This window comes from Periplaneta americana, chromosome 3 (genome assembly GCF_040183065.1).
Source record: "Periplaneta americana isolate PAMFEO1 chromosome 3, P.americana_PAMFEO1_priV1, whole genome shotgun sequence".
Lineage (NCBI taxonomy): Eukaryota > Metazoa > Arthropoda > Insecta > Blattodea > Blattidae > Periplaneta > Periplaneta americana.
This window is the reverse complement of record NC_091119.1, coordinates 122,537,879-122,559,865: the sequence shown is the minus strand read 5'-3', so window position 1 is coordinate 122,559,865 and position 21,987 is coordinate 122,537,879. Positions and strand designations below refer to the sequence as shown.

The 21,987-nt window shown below is 37.0% G+C and overlaps 1 protein-coding gene across 1 annotated transcript in view; it reads right to left on the bottom strand.

Moving 5' to 3' along the window:
* Positions 1-21,987, bottom strand: part of Eip74EF (Ecdysone-induced protein E74) — a 1,140,187-nt gene that overhangs the window by 993,787 nt on the left and 124,413 nt on the right. The window contains exon 2 of the mRNA XM_069821505.1: positions 19,380-19,429. The gene's annotated coding sequence lies outside the window, so the exon portion shown is untranslated. The remainder of the gene's footprint in view (positions 1-19,379; positions 19,430-21,987) is intronic.

Here is a 21,987-nt window from a genome sequence, read left to right as displayed (position 1 = left end):
TTCTTCATTACAGCTTCTTTGGTAATTTGGTCACTTGTCTCACTCTGTTTTTCACCGTTCCGTTGAAGAAACTTAAGAGAATTCTGAAGAGGAGAAGCCGAAAGTGAAATCACAATGACAGTGACAATGAAAGAAAGGGAAATGAGACGAGAAGCAATTAAAAGGCATGGATCGCTCGTCCTTGCAAGGGAATTTAGGACCGTGAGAGAAATATATGTGAGCTCCAACTCTGTTGACCACTTGTCTCACTATTATTTTCGGCGTTCCGTTTGAAGAAACATCAGAGAATTGAAAAGGGGAAAAGCCGAAAATGAACGTAACATACTCGTAATAGCTACTACACGAGGCGTAGGAATGTTAAAAACACGACTGAACAACAGCAGGGCAGAATCGCAGATGATGTTAAAGGCCTGTGCAGAGCGAGTGGTGAGAGGAAGTCGTCACTGTCCTCCCTAGACAAGGGTCCCGAGCTCTTACCGTGTGGAAAACGTCGAGGCACATTTAACAGGGAATGGAGCGAAACGAATCGCGTGGAAAACCACGAGGTCCGAAATTCTTCTTACACTTCTGTTCCTATAGTTACTGAGGATGGAGTTTGAGTTTGGAGTTTAACTTTGGAGTTGGGTTTGGAATTTGTGTTTGGAGGTTGAGTTTAGGGTTTGGGCTTGGAATTTGAGTTTGGAGTTTGGGTTTGGAGTTTGAGTTTGGAGTTTGGGTTTGAAATTTGGGTTTGGAGGTTGAGTTTGGAGTTTGGGTTTGGGTGTATAGTACCACGAGTGACGTCAGAGTAAACTTTTCATGTCAAAAAGTTACAAATTTTCTCTTCTTGTAGGTCGAATATAGACGTTTCATGTCAAAATAGACCGTAATCGTGTAGAAATTTGAGATTTCTCTCTCTAGTTGTTTAGTTTTAGTCTTTACGAACTGCACTTTATCTACGTAGTTTTACGTATTTTTGTATGGCTAAGAACCGAAAGAAAACATAACGAACAACAACAAAATATAAGTGTTCCAGAAATTACAGAAGGGAGAATCGGCTACTAAACTTGAGGGAGATTATGGAATAGAGCTAAAAATGATCCATTATATGAAGAAAAATAAGAAAGCTACAGAAATTTGTACGAACTGTGATAGCAACAAACGAGGATCTTCAAAACGCAAAGGTTAAAAAAAAAAAGTCAACCTACGAAGTGAGTAGCTCTTATATCCTGTGGTTTGGCCTTAAAGGAAGGGGAAATTACGATCACCGGTGTGTGTTAAAATCGAAATTGTTTTTCACGAGGTATCTTGATTGGATGGAGACTGTAGCATCTATTCCTCGAATTATCCGTATATGTTTTTTTTTTAATATCTTACACTCTTTCTATTCGTCAACTCGGATAGTTTATTGCAATTCATTTAAACTCTACTGTTAATGTACAATTCAAACACCCTGTATATTCTACAAATTTATACTGTGGATACAGATTCAAATGTGTCTGAACAGATGTTGACATGTGTTCTCATGCATCCTATGCATTAATTTCAATATATACTACGTACGCAACTTGTAACAGTGACGTAATCTCGCCTTCATTAATAAAACACTGTCACCCATTGTAACCAAGCAGGTACGAACTGGTGGCAAGGTGCGTGGGAATGGCTGCATATTGAACTTGAAGCTGTCGCCGTGCCACGAGCGTTAACTAGAGCGACAGAGGAAGAAAGTGACAGTCCATGTGGTCAGCATACATGCCAGTCTTCTGTTCAACCTGGCTGAATGGAGAAACTGCTAGGCCATGAGCGTTACTTATGCAAACTGAAAAAAACACAAACCATGTATGTGCTTTCTAAAATTTGAGAATATTATACTGTATTCAATTCCTTATACGTATAGTCAAAGTCCTCACTGTGTTTAAGTTCTATAAATTGAGCGGACCCAGGTTCGATTTCCAGTAGAAAAGTAAATTTTTTGTCTTATACCTAATTATCCTGTGTTATCTCAACCGGTGTCTTTATGCAACCCTGCTCACGTGGTGAACGAGTTCCGCTTTTAGAGAGAGTCTAGTGATACTCCGTAATTTTCATATGAAGAACTCAAATCTTGAGATATGACGATAATGATTACAATTAAGACAGAAATGGCTAAATAAAATTATACGTAAAATACATTTTCAGCTGAAATATTTTTCAATGCACACAATTACAGGGATATTTTCGCTCAAGTACAAATAAAATTCACCAAAGAAGTGTACGAATTCGTTTAATTTCAACTAATCAGAGATATCTATCACTACAATATTGTCGATTTCATATTTTGACGTTTGTCTCATCGCTGATGATTCGCATTTGTTTCTACAAATGAACAAGGAACACCATTACCGAATTATCAATAAACTCAGAAATTATTAAACATCAGTTTCCTCAGCAGCAAGAGCACTCAACAAATTTACTTTTGCGGAAAAATGTCATTCCAATAATAATTATTGAATTATTCAATTACTGAACATTTAATTGACTTTCTATCTTCTATGTCGTTTAGAATAAAAAATAATATTTTATATTATTCCGTCCTTTCTATGCCATTCATTGTGTAGTTAGGGTAGTTAACACTACATAGCTCTAGTCGTATTTGTGAATAAATATTTTCATTTCTTCATTATGAATGCGAATGAAATAAAATACGATGTAGATAAATAGTATACGTTATCTTTATATTATAAATTATATATTTAATATTCTATTCGCGAGTCTTAGATAACACGTGAATTTATCGGCAAAATATAAACAGCTTGAAATACGTATTATCTATGATATTAACTAGCCAGAGAAATGGTGAAATGAAGGAAACCAAAGTAATTGGGCAAAATCTGCTCCATTACCAATTCACTCATTGCGTTATTTGAAGCGTGTTTGAAACTTCTGTATCTTTGATAAGATGATCGGTTGACTGACCTAGGGCTGACTCAAAAACTGCCAATTAAAATATGATCAATATTTAAATTGTACAATTTTTTTATTATACATAAATATATTTTTTAAATTCAGATTGTTTTATAATAACAGTGTCAATACCTTTCTGTTGTAGTCATCCATTGTTATTCTCTTCTTTTTCCTTCTTCATTATCTCCCTCTCCTCCAACAAAATATCCAAAAATTATTCATCGCCGTCTTATATTTTCGCCATAACTTCACCACTGTTTCTTCATCTTCAACTTTCTTCTCTTCTAACAGAATCCTTATCTTTATCTTTATCGTCATCGCTATACTACTTGTTTTTATTTTTCTTGTATTCCTTCTTATTCTTCGCCACCATCTTTCTCTTTTCTTCTTATGCATTTACTTTCCTTTGTCGTAAATCGCTGTGGAGTAACGGTTAGCTTGTCTGAACGTGAAAAGAACGGCCCCGTGTTCAAATCCTGGTTGGTACAAGTTACGTGGTTGAGGTTATATCCGGGGATTTCCCTGAACTCATTAAGAGCAAATGCTTGTTAACTTTAGCTCTGGACCCTAGACTCGTTTCGCTGGCAATCACCTTCATTTCACTCAGAAGCTAGATAACTATCGCAGTTGACGAAGCGTCGTAAATAAACCAGTTAAAAAATTAGAAAGATTTCTTTCTTTTCTTTTTTTCTTCATTTCATTTTATTTTTCAGTACTTATTTTCCATTCGTTTTCCCTTTCAAAATGCAGTGGAAATGAATGAACTAAACTAAACTAAACTAAACGGTAGGTAAGAATCAGTATGAAATCTACTCCACAGCTTCACCGTCCACAAATCTTACAGTCTCTGTTTTCTTTTTATCGGCCTATATCACTTATATCTTTGATATGATATTTATTTATTTATTATGTTTCCTAATAATAATAATAATAATAATAATAATAATAATAATAATAATAATAATAATAATAATAATAACAGTTGTATCTATATGCAGATACCTAATGTTTACACATCTTTCTGTGCCTAAAGTCTTAAAGTTTTATTCTTGTTCTCCACTTTTCATGTCCATTCAATCCATGTCGTTCAGTCTGCACTCTCACATCCCTGTTCTGATCTCTTGTAACCATGAATTTCGAGGTCTCCCTTTCCTTCTTCTCCCAGGCGGACACCATTCCAGCACCATTTTAGGTAACCTTTCTTCTGGCATTCTTCTCACATGCCCATACCAGGTCAACTCCTTACATCTCACATAATCCAAAACAGAATGTTATTTCATCGTATAACTGTAGCCTCCTTCTAAATTTTTCTAATTTCGAATGTCTCGCTCATGTTCTTAAAAAAATCCATTTCCATTGTCATGAGTTTTGATGCTAAATTTTATTGAATTTCCATGTTTCAGCACCATATGTAACAGTACTTTTGACAACTGAATTATATATTTGAAATTTATTTTTCCTTGTTATACATGTCTGTCCCATAGAATACCATTCAACATTACTGTTAGCGTTTTGCCTTTAGTAATTCTGTCCCTAATATCAGCTTCACGTCTAATAATAATAATAATAATAATAATAATAATAATAATAATAATAATAATAATAATAATAATAATAATAATAATAATAATAATAGTAATCCTATCGTGACAGCCCATCGAAATGACTGTTGACCTCATGTTCACATACCTCGGCAGAGGTGAATGGTCATCCAACCAATATGGGGGTAACATGTGGTTAGCACGATTATCCTCCAGCTGTTAAGCCTGCTCACAGAACCAGATTTCAGCTCCCTAAATTCATCACAATGCTGAGTGGGCACCGGTCCCACACACCGACAGAAATTTCATGAAAAATGTATTCCTTCATGAAGACTCGAATCAGCGCTCAGTCCGTAACGCTAGTCCAAGGCATGACGCCTCAGACCCTGACTCCAAGGCGCGGAAAGGTTTTCAAATATATTCACATTTTCATCTTAAATTTGACAGCGTTTTCTTTATCTTTCTTCACTTACAGTCACTGCTATTTCCTTGCCCTCTTCATATGCTTTTCTCCTCCCACATCTGATCGTCTCACAGTGAAATTATGTAGCATGACATCGCATTGAAATGACCAAGTAGATGAAGCCCACTAGACCAGAACCGCCACTGATTGCAATCCTCTTCTCATGGTCAGTTTTACAACGAGAAAGTTACGAAGTTCTGAAACTACATCAAAATAATAAACTAACTCTTATGGGCATTCCCTTCTGGGTCGCAGATGTGTGGCCGGACAGACTGCTGCTTTCTCTTAACTCGCCAAAAAGTTATAACTACACGTCTTGCTTGAGGGTTCCTTGGTTTTACTACACATCTTACACAATATCAGTCTAATACGGTAATAACACAAGCATAATATTATATGTACTATGCAGTGTCACACGCAAATATTTTTTACACGATCGTGTTTTTTTATGTACTTATCGCTATTGTTGACATTTCTTGTGAGTTGGATTCAAAACATTTAGATTGGTTAACAGAGAAACAGATTATTGTTACTCAACATAATAGTGCAAATGAATTACAGCCAGTTTTCCATAACACTTCAATATTTGTTTTGCCGATAAACATGCAAGGATCACTCTCAATCTTAGCTGCTACGATAAAACAAATGTATTAATACACCAACTTTTATTAAGAGTGACAACAAAACAGACGAAAGACTAAATCATAGTGTTGGAAACTTCTGATCGTTTTGTAATAAATGTACTATGTTTAACATGATATTAACTGTTACAATCTCGAAATGCGCTGTGTAATATGCTTTCTTTAACTCTAGACTAGATATTTTAAAATAGTCCCACGCCGTAGTGTCCTGGTCTAAGGAATCATGTCTCGGACTAACGTTACGGAATGCGCGCCGGTTCGAGTCCTCATGGGGAAGAAACTTTCTTATGAAATTTCGAGCAGTGTATGGAACCGATATTCACCCAGCACCGTGATGAATTTGGGGAGCTACAATAGGTAGCGAAATCGAGTTTCGAAAACCAGCTATAACGGCTGGGAAGGAGGGTAGTCATCATGCTGGCCACACGCTACCCCCGTACTGTTGGATGATGGAACACCTCTGCTGAGACATGTGGACGTGAGACCAGCAGCAGACTGGTCGGTATTGGCTCTTCATGGGCTGTCGCACTACAAGTAATTAAAATCATTCTGTATTAACATTTCTGAAGGTGAAAGTTTATTTGATGGTAAGTGTGATACATTTCCCACAGAAATAGTATACACCAATTTCAAGTTTTTATGAGATGCTACTTAACAGACATTCTTCTAATTAGAAACAAAATTTAAAGTCATGATGGAAAAGGAAATTTTGAAGGAATTAGCTGGTTTTGTCGCAGTACTAACGTGCTTCTCAAACAATTATCTGTATAAATGATTCGGAACTCTGAAAAACACGAGTGGAAACAAAGTTAGGGAGCGTTAAAATTGTATAAGCATATTTAGGTTTGGTAGAAGACTGATACATATTACCTCACATATAACTATACAAGTGATGTATGGTCTTTATGAGACACGCTATATAAAAGCAGCATATTTTAAAATGGAGCCATAATTGCAGATTATGATAAATCGATATTTATAGAATATACATAATCGTTTATATGTTTTCACAAATCAATAGTTCAAAATAAAGTAAGAATTCATAAGATATTACGCTATTTAACATTTAATTTTCTGCAGGAAGTTCGATTGTTACTACGGCTGATAATGTTTTTCAGGGAATTGATAATGAAAATGGTCTTAGGGATTTATTAAACACTCTATAGCACATTTTATTTTACCATAGGAACATGTATGATATAGTTAGTGTATAATTTGGGGTTGGGATAGCATAAAATCCAAACTGCGTAATAGAAATCGATTATCCCGTGTTTCATCAGGACTGCTATCACTTCGTAATGAAATGTATATAAAGGACACCTTGTACTTTCAGATCATAAATTATCGGATTTTCTGGAAGCATTAGTCGATTTAATAGTAAGGATCATAAGAATATTTACACTTTTCTGAGACACGCTATGTATCGGTTTTCATAGCATGCAACATGATTGCATATCAACAAGTGTTGTGATGTCTGCCCGAGGCAGTGGGACGTCAATGCTATCAGATGGGTGATAGATGGCTCTTCCCTCCCTCCCGCCCTTCTACTGGAAAGTGCAACAGTTGTGCGGGGAAATTGCTGCACCGCTTTCACTTTCACCGAACGTTTTTCTGTACGAACACAACAATAATAATAATATTGCATGCGGTAACGGGTTCGCTGACTCCTTGCAGTTGGCCAACCTGCTGCTGCCGTGACCGGAAGTGTCACTCCCACCACCCATGATCAGCAAAAACAAATGCCGAGCGGATTAGTGTTATTGGCACGCAACTGCGAGTTTTTGGCGAAAAATTAATGTGAAGAGAAAGCATTAAATCGCTTCAAAACAACTTCTTTCCTGCCAGACGCGTGTGCAGGGGGAGAGGGAAGGTGTTATTAAGAGACTTTGTACTAATATGATGGCGCTTTCCAACTTGCACTTTCTCGTTGTAAAACTCGGTGGAAGACCACACTAACTTTTTTTTCTCTACCTTTCATCGAACTTCGAGGTGCACTGATGTTGTAACTGCATGTAAGAATGCACTATTATGCAATGCGATGCACTTTCACAGTTTATACGAAAAGCGCTTTCAATTGTTATGTTATAAACAGAGGATCATGCTGCCTAGGGAATCTCAGGCTAAGGTTAAAATAACCTTGTACTGTGCGAAATTACAGACTTGCACATGCCATTCCATGTATCATTAACCTCATGTTCATCTCTTTTCTTTTTTCTCCTTCCCTCCCTTTCCTCCGGATCTGTACGTTTTATTACCATTTCTTTTACTCTTATCACAGATTATTTTTTTATTTCTTCACTTTTCTTTCTATCTCTTTCTTTATATTCAAATTCTTCGATCTCATATTTCCGCATATTTTCAACAAATTATTATTATTATTATTATTATTATTATTATTATTATTATTATTATTATTATTATTATTATTATTAATATCGTCGTCTTCGTCTTTCTAACAAGTATTAGGCTGAGTGGCCTGTTACGGTCTCAAACTAGAATTTTCAGTCCATCTCTTCTTCGGACGACCTAGAGACCTTTTGCCATGCGGATGGTAATGAAACAGTGCTTTTGGAATTCTGCATCGATCCATTCTTTCGAGATGACCCTTCCACTGAAGTTGATATTTGCTGATGAACTGCATAATGGGTTCTATTTGAAGTTCTTGCATTATGTCCTCTTTTTTAATGATCCCAGCGAGTATATCCAGCTGTTGCTCTCATGAACCTCATCTCATCTGCTGTTATCCTACTGACATCTTTATTCTTCAATGTCCACGCTTCACTACCATAGCTTAAGACTGGCTGTGGTAAGGTTTTATACAAGCCTATTCTTGTGTGTCTTTTTACTAGTGAAGGTTTCATGATTTTATTAATGATCCCCATTGTTTTATTATATTTACATATTTTTCAGCAATATCTACTTCATCATAAGGTGACAGTGTATAGCCAAGGTAAGTTAAAGTATTTACTCTTTCTATTATTTTATTACTTAAACAGATTTTAATTGGTACAGGGAATTTACCACAAAATGACATGATTTTCGTTTTTCAAATATTTATTTCCATGTTATATTTTTCACTGACCATATTTAAATTGTGTACTGAATATTGTAAATCATCTTCAGTCGATGCTATGAGAACTAGATCATCAGCGCCAATCTTGAACGATTCTCTCTCTCTGTGTGTGTGTGTGTGTGTGTGTGTGTGTGTGTGTGTGTGTGTGTGTGTGTGTGTGTGTGTGTGTGTGTGTGTGTGTGTGTGTGTGTGTGTGTGTGTGTGTGTGTGTGTGTGTGTGTGTGTGTGTGTGTGTGTGTGTGTGTGTGTGTGTGTGTGTGTGTGTGTGTGTGTGTGTGTGTGTGTGTGTGTGTGTGTGTGTGTGTGTGTGTGTGTGTGTGTGTGTGTGTGTGTGTGTGTGTGTGTGTGTGTGTGTGTGTGTGTGTGTGTGTGTGTGTGTGTGTGTGTGTGTGTGTGTGTGTGTGTGTGTGTGTGTGTGTGTGTGTGTGTGTGTGTGTGTGTGTGTGTGTGTGTGTGTGTGTGTGTGTGTGTGTGTGTGTGTGTGTGTGTGTGTGTGTGTGTGTGTGTGTGTGTGTGTGTGTGTGTGTGTGTGTGTGTGTGTGTGTGTGTGTGTGTGTGTGTGTGTGTGTGTGTGTGTGTGTGTGTGTGTGTGTGTGTGTGTGTGTGTGTGTGTGTGTGTGTGTGTGTGTGTGTGTGTGTGTGTGTGTGTGTGTGTGTGTGTGTGTGTGTGTGTGTGTGTGTGTGTGTGTGTGTGTGTGTGTGTGTGTGTGTGTGTGTGTGTGTGTGTGTGTGTGTGTGTGTGTGTGTGTGTGTGTGTGTGTGTGTGTGTGTGTGTGTGTGTGTGTGTGTGTGTGTGTGTGTGTGTGTGTGTGTGTGTGTGTGTGTGTGTGTGTGTGTGTGTGTGTGTGTGTGTGTGTGTGTGTGTGTGTGTGTGTGTGTGTGTGTGTGTGTGTGTGTGTGTGTGTGTGTGTGTGTGTGTGTGTGTGTGTGTGTGTGTGTGTGTGTGTGTGTGTGTGTGTGTGTGTGTGTGTGTGTGTGTGTGTGTGTGTGTGTGTGTGTGTGTGTGTGTGTGTGTGTGTGTGTGTGTGTGTGTGTGTGTGTGTGTGTGTGTGTGTGTGTGTGTGTGTGTGTGTGTGTGTGTGTGTGTGTGTGTGTGTGTGTGTGTGTGTGTGTGTGTGTGTGTGTGTGTGTGTGTGTGTGTGTGTGTGTGTGTGTGTGTGTGTGTGTGTGTGTGTGTGTGTGTGTGTGTGTGTGTGTGTGTGTGTGTGTGTGTGTGTGTGTGTGTGTGTGTGTGTGTGTGTGTGTGTGTGTGTGTGTGTGTGTGTGTGTGTGTGTGTGTGTGTGTGTGTGTGTGTGTGTGTGTGTGTGTGTGTGTGTGTGTGTGTGTGTGTGTGTGTGTGTGTGTGTGTGTGTGTGTGTGTGTGTGTGTGTGTGTGTGTGTGTGTGTGTGTGTGTGTGTGTGTGTGTGTGTGTGTGTGTGTGTGTGTGTGTGTGTGTGTGTGTGTGTGTGTGTGTGTGTGTGTGTGTGTGTGTGTGTGTGTGTGTGTGTGTGTGTGTGTGTGTGTGTGTGTGTGTGTGTGTGTGTGTGTGTGTGTGTGTGTGTGTGTGTGTGTGTGTGTGTGTGTGTGTGTGTGTGTGTGTGTGTGTGTGTGTGTGTGTGTGTGTGTGTGTGTGTGTGTGTGTGTGTGTGTGTGTGTGTGTGTGTGTGTGTGTGTGTGTGTGTGTGTGTGTGTGTGTGTGTGTGTGTGTGTGTGTGTGTGTGTGTGTGTGTGTGTGTGTGTGTGTGTGTGTGTGTGTGTGTGTGTGTGTGTGTGTGTGTGTGTGTGTGTGTGTGTGTGTGTGTGTGTGTGTGTGTGTGTGTGTGTGTGTGTGTGTGTGTGTGTGTGTGTGTGTGTGTGTGTGTGTGTGTGTGTGTGTGTGTGTGTGTGTGTGTGTGTGTGTGTGTGTGTGTGTGTGTGTGTGTGTGTGTGTGTGTGTGTGTGTGTGTGTGTGTGTGTGTGTGTGTGTGTGTGTGTGTGTGTGTGTGTGTGTGTGTGTGTGTGTGTGTGTGTGTGTGTGTGTGTGTGTGTGTGTGTGTGTGTGTGTGTGTGTGTGTGTGTGTGTGTGTGTGTGTGTGTGTGTGTGTGTGTGTGTGTGTGTGTGTGTGTGTGTGTGTGTGTGTGTGTGTGTGTGTGTGTGTGTGTGTGTGTGTGTGTGTGTGTGTGTGTGTGTGTGTGTGTGTGTGTGTGTGTGTGTGTGTGTGTGTGTGTGTGTGTGTGTGTGTGTGTGTGTGTGTGTGTGTGTGTGTGTGTGTGTGTGTGTGTGTGTGTGTGTGTGTGTGTGTGTGTGTGTGTGTGTGTGTGTGTGTGTGTGTGTGTGTGTGTGTGTGTGTGTCTATATATATATATAATGAACAGAAGTGGTGAAAGACCACAGCCTTGTCGTACTCCACTGTAAATGGGTCGCCATTGTGAAAGTCTATTGTTGCGTCGAATTGCTATGATGGTTGTTTTATATTATGTTATAAATATTTTGTATAATCTGTTGAGGTACTTGATCATCTGCCATAATCTGAAGTAATTTATTCCGATTAACTTTATCAAAAAACCTTTTTAAAGTCAATGAATGCCATATGCTTTTCTAGATTAAATTCTCTATGTTTCTCAACCAGTAATTTCAATGCAAAATATCCATCACAACAGGATCATCCTCGACGAAAACCATTTTGTTCTTCACTGATAATATTGTCGTAATGTTCATTGAGTTTGTTTTTCAAAATATTTGCATAAATTTTATATCCTATGTTCAATAAACTTATTCCTCTATAATTATCCGTAATTTTCAAATCTCTTTTATGTATAGGGATTACAATAGATTTAGTCCAACTTTCTTGAATTCCTTGTCCTTCCCATATCAAATTTAAAAATCTCAAAGATATTTGTAGAAATTTATGGCTAGCATATTTGAATAATTCACTATTTATTAAATCTTCTCTTGGAGATTTATTGTTTTCTATTTAGCCAAGGCCCTTTGTAGTTCATCCATAGAAATTAGCTCCATTAAAGGATTAGCAGAAAATGGAAGAGTGAAACCTTGTGTTGATGTAGACCATAGTTGTTGAAAATACTGTAACCAATTGTTCTGTGAAATAACATTTATTCTTAGATTATCTTTAACTTCACTATTTAATTTCTTAAGAATTTTATAAGTCTGTGGTTGAGGCCGAGTAATATCATTTTCTAAGTATGCCACAAAGTTTAACCAGTTCTGCCTATGTTTTTTCGAACTTCTCTCTTTGCGATTGCCCGTTTCTTACGATAATCAATTTGATCTTCTCCTTTCTTGCTTGAGATATACTTATTGTATGCTTGTCTTTTATCTACAATTATCTTGCTTATATCATCTTCCCACTGTCCCAATCCTTTCTAAGCCACGCCTTTTTTTTGTCCCAAACTTTCTTTGGCGGCTTGTGTTAAAATTGATTTCATATTTAACCATACATCTTCAACATTGTCAAGAAGGGTTAATTGATCTACAAGAATATCCATTCTATTTCGGTATAGATTAGCAATACTAAAATATCTAAGTAAACTGACTTTGAAGAGTAAATTATCATTTTTCATATGCGTTTTCTTTCTCAACCATCTTGGTTTTAAACGTACTGGGCTAATTAGTAGATAATGATTTGTTTCTAATTCCTGGCCTCTAAAACTCGAGCGTTTTGAGTTGATTATACATCAGAAAATCAATTTATCTGTTACCATTATTATTACATGTTTCTTCACCATGAGTACCTACAAATTCTTTAATTTTTATATTTCCTACTCTAGGATTAAAATCTCCCATGATTAAAAGTATATCTGATTTGTTAACTTTACTGACAATTTTTTGTAAGTTAGTATAAAATTCTTCATTTTCTTCTTCTTTCCCTTCTAGTGGAGCATAGATGCCAATAACTGTAAGATAACCTCTTTGCAATTTTAATCCTAATTGAATCATTCGTTCATTCCAGTAATAATAATGATCTACAACATGACTGAAACGTTAATGTATCATTACCATGATTCCAGCTCTGGCCCTACTCTTGCTGTCAACACCAGAATAGAACTGAAGGTAGTTTTCAGTTTCTTTAGATCCTTTCAATTTCTTTTTAGTTTCCGAAATATTCTTCTTGACTAAAATATCATCTAATTGATCTTCTTTGTGTGAAATTGCCTGTACATTCCAAGTTCCAAATTATTATTTTTTTTCCATGTCTTGTCCTTGTACTTTGCCTGAGTCGTCATCGTTATAATCCATCTTTGTCATCCGAGGCTTCTGTTGAGACTTGAAAGCAATGTGAAAATGACGCTCAATGGGTTGCTAGCCCAGAGAGGTACAATTGGTGGGGTTTGCACCTATGCAGCATTTCCTCTGCATATGACATTTCAGCTATACCGCTGATACTCGGTCCCCAGAGCCTCGTTCGTTCAAAACGGGTTGCACCACGTGAAGGTGAGGATGGGATTTGGGTAGGAGAGGTTGTAGATGGGATGCACATCACTACCTTTTAGCAACCCTTATTATTATTATTATTATTATTATTATTATTATTATTATTATTATTATTATTATTACTATTATTATTATTATTATTATTATTATTATTATTATTATTATTATTATTATTATTATTATTTGCTGATTTAGAGGAATTAGCAGTGCATAGGTCTACTTCCCACTGAAATAATATCCAGTAAGTATCCAATAATGATAATAATAATAATAATAGTAATACAATCAAGTCCACAAAGGGCAAGTTTCCCGGGAAAATACTTAACGGATAGATGCACCATATCGCGGAAGATATTCTGATGATATACGATAAAGAAAGGGGTGGGGCCCTCACCCTTGGGACTATCCTAGTATTTGCCTAAAGCGATTTGGGAAACCACGGAAAACTTAAGTCAAGATAGCCGACTTCTGGAATAGAACCCCAGACTTTAGGAATGTTAGGCAGGAGCTTACGTAATATTAATAATAATAATAATAATAATAATAATAATAATAATAATAATAATAATACTCAAAAATTACACACGACAGGTGGAAATGTGAATAAACGTATTATACACAATATTTTGATTCTAATAACAGTGGAGCCCCTGTTCTTTATCATTGCGCGAAAGCCACGGTCTTGAGTTTGATTTTTCCGAGAGCATGGATCTTTTTTTTCATTGGTTTTTGTAATTTGTGTTGTATTAGTCGAAGTCTGGTGTAATACTGATCCTATACGTAGGGAAAACACCAAGAGGCTATGAATTGGAACAAGCACCATATGGATATCAATTTTTTTTAGTTGGTTATTTAAAGACGCTGTATCAACCGCTAAGTTATTTAGCGTCGATGGAATTCATGTTTGCGATATCGTATTTGGCGAAATGAGGCAGAGGATACGCCATAAATTATCTGACATTCGTCTTACGGTTGGGGAAAACCATCCCAAGAGAGAATAGAACCCACGCCCAAGCGCGGCCCCTGATCAGCAGACTAATGCTCCTGCCGCCTGAGCTACACCGGTGGCGATCTATGTTAAAATGTATAGACCCTAATGATATATTACAGTTGTTCCCCAATTTTTTATGCAAAAATATTACCGGTACTATAGTTTTTTTTTGTAGGGAATCAAATGATGCGTCCATTTGTTTCATTAAATCAATATTTTGATTATGAATGTGTTGAAATTCATAAAAATTAACAAATAATTGTAACTACCTTTAATTAAAAAAATTACGATTAGCTACAGTGGATCTTGGATGACTGAAATTATTATGTATTTAAAGGAAAGTAGTTTCGGATCCAGCCAGCAGTGAAACATAAAAGCGGAAGAAAATGAATGTGACATAATGAATTCATTTTCTTTTTTGCAGGTTAATAGTGAAATAACAATGTTCTCATATTTCATGGTAAATTACAATAATTGTTGAGATCTCCATTTCATGTCAAACAATAACCCACTATTTTACACGATTCTCGTCCGATATTTGCTAACTACTTGTACATGTTTGATATCCTTCTGCATTCTGCTTGTATTGCATTCTTCAAGCGATCTGAATCCTTAAATGTCCTCTCGCAATAGATACTTCATTTTACGTGTTTCAGAAAAAAAATTGTTAAGAGTAAGATCAGGAAATCAAGCAGTTCATTTAATTGTGTGATCAACAGGCAGCGCATTTTCGTTCCCAAACGTACAGCGAATTGAATAGTTTCTTCTGGTAGCTACATCTATTACGTCACGTGGATTGATAAGCAAGGTAAAATTGCAAGCAGGTACGCATATGGCCATTAAATAATAATGATGTAATGTATTATAAATATGTCCCTGTAACGTCATATGTGGTAAAAAGAACATTCTCTTAGTTTAAACAAATTTTATGTGATGTTCGTAAAAGATTTGCATTTCATAGCCTCAGAATATATGTTTTCGTTCACTACAACGGGATAGGTTTTGATAAACGAAATATTTGTGTATATTGTATAAAAAGTAAGTATTGATAATAAATTTGTATATTGATTTTTGTTATTATTTAGTCCCTGTAACGTCATGTGACGTAGGAAGAACATTTTCTTAGCTTAAACAAATTTTTATTCGCAGTTATAGTAAAAGATATGAATTTAATAATCTCAGAATATATGTTTTTGTTCACCGTAACGGAGTTGATTTCGCTAAATGGATTAATTGTATATATTATGTATAGAGTATTTACAGTTAATGTGTATCATGTTTACTGTATTATGTTCTATAATATACATACTAGTTCAGTAATTATTATCGATCTAATTATATTTTCTGTCATACGTAGCACTAATATTTTGTACACAGCTAGTTTCGCAGGTTTAATGCGTTTATATGCTTAAAATGTAACTGGATAGACCATTTCAATTTAGTAGCAATCCCATTTACAGTTGTCATGCTCCATTATTATTATGTCCCGAAGCTACGTTATACCTTTCGTAGCGTCCTGACGTAAGCATTTAGGCCAGGATATATTAACCGATAACTTTCCTACTTGTTTGGGAACGATCAATTATCTCGCTGTCGAAAATACCTCTAACCATTCTCGAGCAGCGCAAGTCCTATGTGTACAGGGTACCCAGTTTCCTGATTTTCTTCTGTAATCTCTATCACTGCAGGTTCTACTGTATGTTTTATGTAATAACTGCAAGAATTTTTCGCCTGTGGGCTTTCACCGAGAAAAATCGTCTGGTGGCATGGTGATACAATATCCCTGTCCATACATTAATCTTCTGTAGATACTGGTCCTGATCACGCACATATCAGATTGGCCATTCTCATGTTATGAAATGGCAACATATGAAAGAGAACAAACCACTAGAATCTCCACTGTCGAAAACGTATTTTTTGGTAATGACCACTAGATGGAAGTACTGCTCCTAGCTATTAGTCTACTCCATGCAATTTCATCAGGGTTATAATGTGACTTATTTTACAGTCGCTAGTTGGCAGCATAGTGAAATTGAACAAAGCTGTCTTGAAAGTGCATTAGGCTGATCAATTTGGTTGTTTGTGACCAGGGATACTGGGTTCTTATCTCAAGAATATTGTGCGGGTTTACAGAAGTCCATACTCGGAATTTCTGAACATTTCGATGGCTCAGAACGAGATTGTTACAACTCAAAAATAGAGATTTTTCAGTAGAGCCATTTAAAGTTTTCCATTGTAGATGGCAAATCAGAGAATCATGGCACAACAATGTGCATTTATGTCCCACTAGGAAATTTTTAGAGTTTTAACACTTTCACATAGCATAGGTCTCAATTCAAGTGTTCAAATGATGGTAATAACTCAAAAAGTGAATTTTGGTCCATTATGTAATGTAAAATAACGTATATTCATCAATAAAAATCTGTATCTTCATTTGCCATTTTCATAATTTAAAAGCAAAACTGGCTTCTTCTTTCCATATATCTTTCCAGTAACTCTTGGTGAAACTGAAATTTATACTAGTGAAACTTGTACTTTTCCAAAAATTTCTGCACTGTTGTACGAGGTATGTGATATCTACTAGCTAACTATCATAAACTTACATAAACTGCTGAAACCAGAACATTGTATGTATTCTTATTTTCTTCGCCTGGTTGACCACTTGGAGTATTTTTGCGTTTGCAGCTTAATACTCTTCCAATGTTCTCCAATTTGCTCATAATTCCAGAAACGGTTGTATGACTTGGTGCCGGTCTTACTAGATATTCCGCCCTAAATATCTTATACACTTCACGTGCACTGTTTCCAATATAGTATCATTTGATAATCTGAACTTCTTCTTTCATAGAATACATTCAGATTAATAAATTAACCATAAACAACAATAGCTTTGTATTCTGTTACTTTTACTGATGCATGGCCAACTATGATTTCATTAGCATGCATTAAAAAGAGTGAATTTTCAGTGGAAAATAATATGTATGTTTTCTTTAGGTTTATTATGTTATCCAGAAACAAGAAATTGTTTTTAATGGTGTGAATGGACGGACAATTTTCTTCTGTACAAAAAACTGTAATAACTTTTTCTTGCATAACAATTAGGGGAGGTAATATTTGAATATAAATTTTAGCATTGAAATCTCTATGGTGTGTTTTAATTCATCGTCCATAAAAGAGATGTGGAGAACGAATATTCGCTTGAAAATTTTGAACAATTATTCTGCATCACTATGTTTTCTCCATGACTCATATAAGAAGAAAGTAAAACTTACGTATCGCCAGTGGATAACATGTTACATCAGATCTCACGTTTGTCTATTACAGCAGACTGTGGTAAAGTGAATGCACTTTCCTGAAATTAGAAAGTTACTGCAATAATGTGTAGAATTTCTTGCATCTCGGAAGTGCAACAACAGTTGGGAGATGAGCCAGACTCTCGATAACTTCCGGCTTGAGAACCCCTTCTCTTCAAGTCCGCGGTTCGACGCGAGACTTCAATTATTTTGTGGGATGCAAATCGTGACGTTTTTCCAATACGGAACACGAAACAGCCGAGTGCCATTTTCGAGCCAACTCGGCATGCTATCTTATGTTCGTGTTCTATGACTTTCCCTCCAGAAGCGTTTCGAATTTAAAACTGCAGTTATAAAAGAGTTCCTGAATAACTGTTCTCTTATATGCTTATTACTATAAAGGTATTCTAATTTTTTTGTTTCGTTGAGGTGAAGGAATTTATGTGTGTACCAAATAGAAATAGGCCTACATATTAGTCTTAAATCCATTTCGAATTAATTTAAATTTTATTTACATGCCAATATTTGGGGCTAAGAGGGATGAATTACAGGAAAATGGAGAAAGTTACACGATACAGAACTGCACGCATTGTATTCTTCACCCGACATAATTAAGAATATTAAATCCAGACGTTTGAGATGGGCAGGCATGTAGCTCGTATGGGCGAATCCAGAAATGCATATAGAGTGTTATTTGGGAGGCTGGAGGGAAAAAAAACCTTTGGGGAGGCCGAGACGTAGATGGGAAGATAATATTAAAATCTATTTGAGGGAGGTGGGTTATGATGGTAGAGACTGGATTAATCTTGCTCAGGACAGGGACCGATGGCGGGCTTTTGTGAGGGCGGCAATGAACCTCTGGGTTCCTTAAAAGCCAGTAAGTAGTAACTAGTTAATATTTCAATATCTTAAAATGTCATAGAAGTCTATCAAGAAAAATGGTTTTCGAGAATAGATTTTACGTTCCATAAATTCGCATTGTCATGCATGAGACTCTTTGAGAATGCTGTAAAGCTCAGCTATTACTTAAGAAAACAGTTCCCGCGTTGGCTGCGTGATATATATTATGTCATGCAGAAGTTTCGAGTTCGACTCTCAATCAGGCCTGGGATTTTTCAAAGCGACACTTCGAATTTTTTTTTCACGTTTCCGTTAACGTCATTTCGGCCGATATCCGTTCAATTCACATGTACATAGCATCTGTTTGGCAACGTACAGAGAGGACTCGTCTAGGAACAAATGGTGTTCCTGCATGAAACCTGGATAGGTAGTGGACCTTGGCAGGGTGCGAATTAACGTGGGGGATGGGGGGGATTTCCCCCTATTAGAAAGTTATCCCCCTCTCATAAATTCATATTAACATCCCTGCCAGGGATAACTTCTATCCCCCCTCACAAAATATACTTAATTTTATTGTTTTAATACGAGTAGCCTATACTTTATAAAGTATAAAGTAAGAAAAGAAAATAATATTGATGTATTTTCATCACCGGCAAGCTGACGACAATCAATAACTTAGGAATTACACATCTTATATTAGGCCTGCTCATGAATATAATTATTAACATAATCAAGATGCAAGACAAGCAACTCAGTGCGACCAAGCGTTGACCTGTATCAAATGAGGATAATAATTTTATGTGTGATATTCTCTATCTAGGATTCTATCCCCCCCTCATCAAAAATCTTAATTCGCGCCCTGGACCTTGGTATAGTCAATTGGTGAGCGTGACAATGCGTCTAGTTTGGAAACAGCGTAATAGTTCATTATGTTCAACGTAGCGCTACGGGTTCACTCTACATGATGATGATGATGATGATGATGATGACAATAATACCTAGGAAAATATAAGATATCACACTGACTGTGAGAAAATTAATTCAAATTATAACCTATAAGAAATTTATTAGTTTCAGTTTAAAAACAAACTTGCGTTCCATTAACAATATATTAGTGGTACAGAGCAGAGCACTAGAACCAAAATGGTATACAATATAACCTGCATCAATAGATGACTATGCCGAACACTATCACTACTCACCTAATAGAGTCCTCCTTCCATAAAATGGTGGCCGAAGCAGTGGTAATTATCTGCAAGAAAAAAACAAAATCATTAGCACCACCAAATTATTTACATAATTGTGCATGGGATATAATAGCTTTATATTCAAAGATGGTACTGTTTCGGCTGCAAATTCAGTGGATCTATGTCCGAGTCTGACAGGGATGTGAAGCTTTAGATCAGGGGTCGTCAGCACAGAGCACGCTGGGGCTAGCCTCTCTTACCCGCAGAAAACGCAGTGCACTATAGTGCTCGCGCAGCTGCTAGCGGGTATGCTCTCTATCTCTCCCTGTTGCACGACGGTGCGCAGGGGACGGCACTGCGTACTCATTGCACATTTCAGCGAATGCTGACGACCACTGCTTTAGATGGAATGTTCCTTATAATGTATTTATCGTATGTTATGCAAGAAGTTGTAATCTTCCTAAAGAGGAAGAAACGATCGGAAGAAAGCTCTTAATCCTTGAATGTAGATGATGATGTTCAAATCAGTGTCGTACAATGTTCGAACTTACCTCTGATTGTGGTTCTGGCTGATATGTACATCTATTATCAGGCAGTACATCTCACAAGCAAACGTTCTGATAGGGGCAGATAAAAAAGTTAAATTTTTTTCTTCCACCATGTTAATAATGTCAAAAGAAGTGCTTATACAAATTTTGGCCACTCGACCGCAATTACGAGAGCCGTAAAAAAATAAGTTCGCAAGGAGCCGCTAGCAGAAAAAAAACACAATTTGCAAACGTTCTGATAGGGGCAGATAAAAAAGTTAAATTTTTTTCTTCCACCATGTTAATAATGTCAAAAGAAGTGCTTATACAAATTTTGGCCACTCGACCGCAATTACGAGAGCCGTAAAAAAATAAGTTCGCAAGGAGCCGCTAGCAGAAAAAAAACACAATTTCATGGACAAATTTATTGGAACGGACACAGCAATTGTTGATCTATTTTTCAACATATTTTCCATCGGAATTGAGACATTTATCATATCATGGGCTCGACAGAGAGAGGTGCAGACGCAGTCAAACGCTGGTTCCGATCTGAGGCGGTTGACTTCTACGACACAAAAATTGATCCAATGGTATGACAAATGTCTCAATTCCAGTGGGGGATATGTTGACAAATAGCGCAACAATTGCTGTATCTGTTTCAATAAATATTTCTATGCAATTGTGCTTATTTCTATAAACGGCCCCAGGGAAAATCACTTTCTGGACGGCCTCGTAATTGCGGTTGAGTGGCCAAAATTTTTATAAGCACTTCTTTTGACATTATTAACATGGTGGAAGAAAAAAATTTAACTTTTTTATCTGTCCCCATCAGAACGTTTGCTTGTTAGTTGACAATATGTGTCAGAGGAAGAACAATTGTTTGTATGCATCTGAAGTCTGATTAGTGTAATATGTATCTAGTCAACGATGTATGCAATGACGAGGGGAAGGAACTGGTCACCCTACCCCATTATCTCCTGGCCTAATTGCCATTAAGTGATGTCTTTTCGGTGTCATTTGTGGGATCCAGACCTGTCTTCGGACAGTTGACTAAACAACAACAACAACAACGTTCCAACATTGAAGAAGCAACTAAGACATTAAAAAACTTAGTTTTTAATAAGAAATAAGACGAATTGCAAGATTTGTGCTAAAATCCTTAAGCGGATAAAACATGAAGGGGTAAGAATGGAAGACAGCGAATGTTTTTATAAAAGGTGGAACAAACACGACAGGCCTTCTTCTGCAGAGCGAACATCGGCGAATATCGAACTTCATCATACTCGACAAACTTGAACCGAACATTCACGATGCTAGTTCAAATCCGTTGACAGATATTTTATAATTCGTTATTTTCCACAGAAAACAAAATTTGCATATTTACGTCATTCAATTAAAACAGTCACCGTAGTCATTATTATAAGTGCTACTTTTGATATACAGAGTGAATAAACAATTTGGAACAATATAAATATCTTCCATATCCTTGATTTTCGATTACTGTAGGTGTTACCAGTATTTGTAAGACCAAATGCTCTACTAGTGATACATTCGATTCTAGCCTTCAGCTATATCGAAAGCCGCTATTTTGAATGCAACTTTTAAATTTTAAATGGAAATGGGGTCATGTAGGTATTCAAAATCATGTGAAATTTTCTGATAAAAACAATGGTGTAATCCGTTTTGAGACATCTCTAATCGTTTTCAAGTTATTTAAAGATAAATGTCATAATGACACAAACATTAGTTACTGCGTCTACAGATATTTTGTAACATGGTACGGTACTAAGGAGGCTTTAGAAAAGGTTTTTTATGCAATTCTGGTAATTAACTTTTCCTGCTTTACTGTTTGGTTAACCTGCGACAGTTTCAATGCATTGTTGTGATTATTTGAAGCTTTTCTATAACAAATTTCTTGATTTTTGTGATGACATTATCGAAAGAGAAAAGAATTGATATCATTCTTCATTCTGGTAGGTTAAGTCACAGCAATATTGCAGCAGACTGGACGAAAAGTTCCCTGGACATTGGATTGGTCGACGTGGACCAGTAGAATGGTGGCCAGGTCTCCAGATTTAACAGCCCTTGATTTCTTC